General features: G+C 42.1%; 1 long non-coding RNA gene across 1 annotated transcript; it reads right to left on the bottom strand.

Moving 5' to 3' along the window:
- Positions 1–1,407: 1,407 nt before the first annotated feature.
- On the bottom strand, positions 1,408–1,822 carry LOC126591310 (uncharacterized). Its single transcript, XR_007612333.1, has 3 exons — positions 1,750–1,822; positions 1,620–1,684; positions 1,408–1,554 (listed from the first exon to the last, which is right to left on the bottom strand). It is a non-coding gene; the product is annotated as an uncharacterized LOC126591310 (long non-coding RNA).
- Between the last annotated feature and the right edge of the window lie 6,574 nt (positions 1,823–8,396).

Genomic DNA, 8,396 nt, shown 5'->3' with positions numbered 1-8,396 from the left:
TAAGGTGGCGGCGGCGGTTTTGGAGTTTGTTGATGCACAAAACTGGAGGGGTCTTGGAACAACGTAAATCCGACCGTGAATCTGCAAGAAAGTAAAGAACACATGATGTATCGTGGTTCACCCCAATGTTTGGGCTACGTCCACACTGATGTTGATACTGTTTCACTTTGAATGGTGAATATACAAGAAGGCTAGAGGCAGTGTGCTCTCTAGCCTATTTTCTCTCTTCCCATGGCCTAAGCCTTCACCTTAATCTTGGCCCTTTTAATGAGGAGAGTGAGGAGTCCTTTTATAGAATAAGGGCTCCTCACTTATTACATATTTGCCCCTTCATTTATTACATAATTACATTTGAGTCCCTCGAGTATTTATACGAGATCTAAATACGGAGGCCCTAAGTATGGTACAAACAGTAGTCCCCAAGTCTTCAGTCAAGAGAGTCTTTTGGTTGGAAACTTAAAATTCAGTCCATGTGTGGGCCGAAGTAACTAGATGTCGTCTAAAACTGAATACTCGATATGAGGCGGTGCCCAATGTGAAATGATGCTCAACTAGAAGTAGCACATGTTGCGAGGCTGCTCGGTTTGTGGCTTATGTTGCCTTGGTTAGCTCGGCTTGTGGCGTTGAAGGTAAGGGAGTCCCTTTTATAGAATAAGGGCTCGCTCCTCAATACATAAGTGATGGGTTATGAGTGATGCTCGCGGCGAAGCGGTTGCTTAGCTGGAGGCGATGCTTTCTAATGATGGTAAGAGAGTCTCTTTTATAGACTAAGGGCTCGCTCCTCAATACATAAATGATGGGTTAGGAGTGATGCTCGTGGCGAGGCAATTGCTCTGCTAGCGGCAATGCTCTCTAATGATAGTGAGGGAGTCCCTGTTATAGAATAAGGGCTAGCTCCTCAATACATAAGTGATGAGCTAAGAGTCTCTCTCTAATGAAGGTGAGTGAGTCCTTTTTATAAAATAAGGGTTGGCTCTTCAATACATAAGTGATGGGTGCCCTCTAATGAAAGTGAGGGAGTCCCTTTTATAGAATAAGGGTTCGCTCCTCAGTACATAAATAATGGGCTAAGTCCCCCAAGTATTTTTCATGAGGCACAGTTGCGGAAGCCCAATATATGGTACATAATGTGTAGTCCCCCAAGTCTCCAGTCAATAGAGTTTGTTGGCTGGAGACTTCAAATTCAATCCATGTATGGGTTGAAGTGGCGATTGTTCGGAGGCGATCTTTGTATACCATGAACTGAAGCTTTGTAGGTGAAGCTTTGAAAGTGAAGCTTTGAAGCTGGAGCTTTTGTAAATGAAGCTTTTGAAGTTGGAGCTTTGTAAATGAAGCTTTCGAAGCTGGAGCTCTTATAAATGAAGCTTTCAAAGCTGATTGACATGAGTGATGCTCATGAATGTTTATGTTGATTGACATGAGTGATGCTCATGGATGTTGACATGAGTGATGCTCATGAATGTTGACATGAGTGATGCTCATGAATGTTTATGTATGATTGACATGAGTGATGCTCATGTATAATTTTGGAGTACTGGACGTACTTTTGATCACCTAGTTGGTGATAATAGTGGCAGGCCGTCGAATAATTTTAGAGTACTGGACATACTTTTGACCACCTGGTTGGTGATAATAGCGGCAGATTGCCGAATAATTTTGGAGTACTGGACGTACTTTTGATCACCTGGTTGGTGATAATAGAGGCAGGCTGTCGAATAATTTTGGAGTGTTGGACGTACTTTTGATCACCTGGTTGGTGATAATAGCGGCAGGCTGCCGAATAATTTTTGAGTACTAGACGTACTTTTGATCACCTGGTTGGTGATAAGAACGGTAGGCTGCCGAATAATTTTGGAATACTGGACATACTTTTGATCACCTGATTGGTGATAATAGAGGGTGAACTTTAAGTGGAGGGATGAAGGTTGGAGTTTAAAGCCATAGAGCCTGGCTCTTTTGGGCATATAGGCTTTTACCCTCCACATAACATTCCAGCCCATTATTTTGGGCTTGCCGTTTTGTTTTTTTTTTTTTTTTTGGCATGCCGTCTTCTTTACACATCAGTATAACTATACAATAATTACTCCAGTTTGCAGAAGACAACTTAATACAATATTCATCAATGACAGTGGGTATGGGTGTGCCATGCTTTCCACTTCTTCCTCAACTTTTTTCTTTTCTCTTTTCCACAGCACCTCTCTCTCTGTCTCTGTCTTTGCGCTGCTGTCATGCATGTGCACCCAATTAATCATTAATATCTTCTTTACAGTCTATCTCTGCGCTGAGAGGAATGGGTAGAAGGGAATCTGAAGAAAGTGAGAATAATGGATGGGAAAGCTTCTTTCAGCTGGATCCCTCAAATGGAAGACGACCCATAAATGCTTTTCCCTTTTTGCATGTTCTCCCGTGGGTTTTCCAGTGGGATGGTGGATGATCGTTGTCCCGTCACTTCACCCATCATCAGAGGCTTTCTTTTTTATTATTATTATTATTTTTATTGCAGCATCATCTTCTTCTCGGAGTCCAAACCCCGGGTCTGAACTGGGTTGTTCTGAACCGGATTATTGGGTACCAGATTCTTGAAAGGAGGTTTCAGAGAAACCCAGAGTTGCAGGAGGTCTTTAGCAAACTCCGACAGGTTCCAAACTACGAAGCTGCTGTTGGTGGAGCTCTAGAACACGACCGGGTCAGTAGCCGGGTTGTCCACCATGTTGTACATCTTGCTCAAGAATGGCGGATTAAACTGATAGCCTTCTCCCGCTATCTAACTCCTTCTCTTTCTCAAAATCCACCAACCCCTTTTGAGCTTCCTTCTTCTTCACCACGACGACGACGTTCTTATTGGGTTTTCTGGATTTTTCTGATTCCTTTGTTTTCTTGCTCTGTTTTTCGATTCTAGGGTCGAATGATTTGAGCTGAGGATTCGATTTGGGGAAAGGCTTGGAGGAATCCATGGATGCCGACATCGATTTGGTCTGCAAACGATTTGGCCTGCAAACTGATTTGTGCACCAAGAGAAGAACGGCTAGGCCCTTGCTATACCCAGCAACTGAAGATAAGAAGAACATTCATTCTTCTACTGCAAATAACATCAGTTCTGCTCATTTGGTCACCAAGATGTGTTTCCTATACATGTGGCTCTACTCAGAAGAACCACTCATGGTAGATGTGTTTCTCGTCGATGCCAGTGACGGCCAGAGGTCCATCGATAGCGAAACCACCCACGACCAGAGGTCCATCGACAGCGAAACCACTCAAGTGTTGGAAGTATGCCCACAAAGCCACTCATTTGATGTAATAGCTTTTGGAATACTTATTGTATTAAACTATTATATGTTTAATGAAGGGCAAAGCTTATTGTTAATCACTATTTATTGTATCATGTGTTTAAGCAATAAGGGAATCCAATGAATGTATTTGATCTAAGAGATAAGTGATTTAAGTAAGTTAGATTAACAAGACCTTTCTCTTATGTTCATTCTTAAAACGTTCCTAGCCATAGGATTGCCAATTGGGCATTGACAATCCGCTAAGGTTAGTATGTGTTATGTCAACTCAAGCGTGAGTATGACTAGTCTCAAGTCATTTAGTGTTGGACACTAAGACAAACACATAGGTGCTCGAAAGAGTAATCGAGTACACTGAACAACGATCAAAAGAGAGTTCGAACATACATGTCATGTAAGAACTCGATAGTTGCAATATGCAAAGTAGTCCTTTGACCTGAGGCATCATAGATGTCTAATGGTTAGGTCCTTGATCTTTGATCATGTCAAAGGCATTCCATTGAGAGTGTCTACGGCATTGTTGGGGTCAAGCTATCTAGTCATGTAGGCATATGAATGCACAATAAGGGATCTCTAACCTTCCATGGTGGAAGGAGAATACTCTAAGATATGATTCAGGAGTCTTTGGCCAAAGCATACGAATATGACTTAGGAAGTATGTTCCAAATCATATTCAATTGAATCATATAAAGAAGTATCACATTGGATAGTAGACATGAAACAAACTATCACTCAAACAATGTGATTAAGAATATTGTATTAGAGAAGGACCGTATTGCGTTGTAGTTGTAACTGGATAGGTTCTCCAACCACTTCTACTTAGCTTGGGTAACCATGGCATGCTGCTAGGTGTCACTCATGGTTTGTGGAAGCCTTGAAGATTAGCAAACACTAATCATAATCAAAGGGAGAATTGAAATGTAGTTTCAATTCATAATCGATCGTTAAGAGTAACAATCGCCCACTGCCTCGCTAATTAGAACCTAATGGATCATACACCGAGTAAGGATGAAAGTGAAGAAATATAAATGAAATGGATATGCAATTAAATGGTTTAATTGAAAAATGGTCAAGATTAATTAATTAGTTAATTAATTTTACGAAAGGTTCGTATTGGGCTTTTAAATTGGTTTTGGGTTTCGGGGCCCAAAAGTGTTTTGGTCCACAAGCCCATTATGTTTAAGTTGTATGACAACTAAAACAAAATGGGCAATTAGCCCAATAACAAAGACAAGGCCGGCCATAAGGGAGAGTGGATGCAAACTTGAATTAATTACAAGTTTGCCACTCAAATGTGATGTAGTATAAAGTCCACTTTATAGCTATTTTCTCATTAGGGTTTTCTTTGAGGCAAAGAGGTGAAACATTATTCTCTCTTTTTCTACAAGGAGGCCGGCCACATAGTGAAGAAATAGCTAGCAATCTTTTCTTCTCTAAGTCATCCATTTCATCTGCACACCTCATCCTTGGTGTGGAGACTTAGAGACACCAAACCTTTGGTGTTTTTGGAGATCATTTCCTTACATCCTCAAGGAGCAAAGGAGCACAAAAGGGAAGGAAATCACAAGGAAGATCCAAGGAACTAGGAGGTGACTTGAAGGCCCTCCACTTGGGTGAATCCCTTGTGTAAACAAAGATGAGCTTCAAGGGTAATAAATCTCTAAATCTTACCTTCTCTTTAATGTTGTTAAAGAGTCTTATGGTTCACCATTCACTAGGCTTTGAAAGTCATGGGTTTTAGAATTGTTTTTGAATGCATGCCTACTTTAATGTGTTAATAGTTTGCATATGTGTTCAAATATTCTCACATGTTCTTAGCTAGGACAAAATTTTTCCTTCATCAAGTAGTCCGCTCTTGGACAGTTGCAGTTTGCAGAGAGTTTGCAGAGAGTATGCATGTGCTGCTTGCCCTCACAAACCCATCTGCGCTCTCGGAGCTGGTAACTCAGAAGGGTTTCTCTTGATGTTTTCCTTCGATTTGCATGTTCAGGGAACTTCATACGGACAAAAACGCAGTTTTTCAGCTTGCTTCACCATAGATAGGTTAGAGAGACACAGATGCAGAGCTTGGATTTTGTTGCTATGAAATGGATGGTTATACAATTAGGCGCTGGGCTTGAGATTGGAGAACTGGGAGCTTTTTTCGGATTTTCTAGAGAGGGAGAGTGGCTGATGAGAGAGAGATCTGCGAAGGTTTTTTTTTCTGGAAAAGCTTAAGATGGAGGTTCTGGGTTTCTGCAGATTCACGGTGGAGATTGTGATATGCAAAAAAATGAAAAGAGAATCGACGTAATTTTTTGTGTCGTTTCCCACAGACGGAGCCAAATGTTGATGCACAAAACCGGAGGGGTCTTGGAACAACGTAAATCCGACCGTGAATCTACAAGAAAGTAAAGAACACAGGATGTATCGTGGTTCACCCCAATGTTTGGGCTACGTCCACACTGATGTTAATATTGTTTCACTCTAAATGGTGAATATACAAGAAGGCTAGAGGAAGTGTGCTCTCTAGCCTATTTTCTCTCTTCCCATGGCCTAAGCCTTCACCTCAATCTTGGCCCCTTTAATGAGGAGATTGATGAGTCTTTTTATAGAATAAGGGCTCCTCACTTATTACATATTTGCCCATTCATTTATTACATAATTACATTTGAGTTCCCCGAGTATTTATACGAGATCTAAACACGGAGGCCCTAAGTATGGTACAAACAGTAGTCCCCCAAGTCTTCAGTAAAAAGAGTCTTTTGGCTGGAGACTTGAAATTCAGTCCATGTGTGGGCCGAAGTAACTAGATGTCGTCTAGAACTGAATACTCGATATGAGGCAGTGCCCAATGTGAAATGATGCTCAACTAGAAGTAGCATATGTTGCGAGGCTGCTCGGAACCCCTTGCCTGATTACTTACCTTCTCTAGCCTATTTTCTCTCTTCCCATAGCCTAAGCCTTCACCTCAATCTTGGCTCCTTTAATGAGGAGAGTGAGGAGTCCTTTTATAGAATAAAGGCTCCTCACTTATTACATATTTGCCCTTTCATTTATTACATAATTACATTTGAGTCCCCCGAGTATTTATACAAGATCTAAATACGGAGGCCCTAAGTATGGTACAAACAGAGTTGTTTTTTCGAAGAGAAGGCAAAAATAAAAAGTGTGATTGAGGGGTTGAGAGTGAGTATCACAACCGATACTTGGACCTCGATTGAAAAGATAAACTACCTAGTCATCATGGCCCCTTTTATGGACACTAATTGGGCATTGCATAAGAGGATCCTAAACTTTGTCCAAGTTACTTCTCACAAGGGTGATGACACTGGAAGATGTCTAAAGATTTGCTCGAATGATTAAGGCATAGACAAGGTGTTTAATATTATCGTTGACAATGCTAGTGCAAATGACAACGTTATTGTATACATGAAAAGAAGACTCGAGTCAAATGGTACTCTTTTACTCAACGGGGCTCACTTGCACATGAGGTGCGCTTGTCACATCCTCAATTTGACAATTAAGGATGGAATAACGGAGCTTAGTTGTAAGATTAATGCCATAAGAAATTGTGTGAAGTTTCCACCATTTGTACATTCTCTTTTGACATGCATCCCTCTCCAACATGGGGAGCGAAGGATGCCACAACACACAGAACGACACCCCCCTCGCACCTGGTGCTAAGCAACGAAAGAAAGAACAAAAGAAGTTTGCTCTTCAGGCTAAAGTAGATAAGCTGGAGGTTTAAAACAACAAGATAGCGATGAAGAATGAGATCCTCCAAGAGCAGTATGAGAAGGTATTCGAGATGCTCCACGAGGCTAGATATACTAAAATACATGAGCTCATCATCCTTGTGGAAGTCAACCATCAACTAGGTGCCTCCCAACATGGAAGGTCATTTGCCTTTGACATGGGTATTCTTGTTGAGGAGTGAGCTAGTCATCGAAATGGCGACCAACATGAGACTTCTTTCAACCTAGCTGCTTCGACCCGAAGCAAGAGAAGTGGAGGAAGAAGACACCTCCTTACAGAAGAAGTGGAAGGATCGAAAGCTGTCTTTCGCGACTGTCGAGATTTCCTAAAGCAATGTCAAGACAATCCCATCCATGTAAGCTCGAAGATCAATGACCCAAAGGTCTTTGAAATACTCAGTCCCCTCCCATGTCCCAGGCCGGTTACCAATTTGGGGAAGGGGCAACAAGTCCTAGAGAAACACGAAGGTATAAGGGACTCAAAGATGTTCCGACAGACATACCTTCGAAGTCAGTACGGCGAGTCCAGGGAAAAATCACATGCTCTTGATCAAACCTTCATACTTCCAAGAGGAGATGGAGATTTACGAAAGAAAGCTCAAGTGGTACATGACTCTACTCAGGACCCTCTTGTCTTACAGCTTCTTAAGGAAGTAAACAAGTTGAAGGTCGAACGACAAACTGAGATACCTGATTGGAGCAAACCTAGGCCTGGCCCTCTTACAAGGAGGATCATCGACACCCCCTCCAAGCAAAGACAAAGCAGAAGCTTGGCTTGCAACTCTATACTGGAAAGGAGGACCCGATTGAACACCTTAACCTTTTTGAGTCCACCATGGCATATCAGATGCACACCGACGAATAACGATGTCTTCTCTTTCCCTCTACCCTCTCTGGTGAAACTCTAAACTGGTATTGCCATCTTCCACCTGAGAAAGTAGACTCATTTGAGGAATTGAGGAAACTGTTTGTTTCTCAACACATTTTTCAGACCGATCGCTTGCACTCTGTGGATGACTTGAACACTATTCACCAGAAGCCAGACGAGTCATTACGTATATATGCTGGCCACTTCAGCCATGAGTATTCCCATTGTGCCGAGGCAGACGATAAGACTGCCTTCAAAACCTTCACGGCAGGCCTACGTGACTGTTTCTTTAAGTACATGATCAATGCCAACACTTGGAAGACTTACTTTGAGGTGATGGCCTAGGCTTATAACCATGCCTCAACCGAGGCAAGGACATACCAAGGGAAACCCCTCACAGCTACCCCTTATCAGCAAATAGGGAGTGGAAGCCAGACCTAACCAAATGAGAAGACCTCGACCTTCCAAATGACAGCGGTGCCTCCCCTTGCCTTACTTCATACT

This window comes from Malus sylvestris, chromosome 11 (genome assembly GCF_916048215.2).
Source record: "Malus sylvestris chromosome 11, drMalSylv7.2, whole genome shotgun sequence".
Lineage (NCBI taxonomy): Eukaryota > Viridiplantae > Streptophyta > Magnoliopsida > Rosales > Rosaceae > Malus > Malus sylvestris.
Note: the sequence above shows the minus strand (reverse complement) of the source record. Positions and strands in the feature narration are given on the sequence as shown.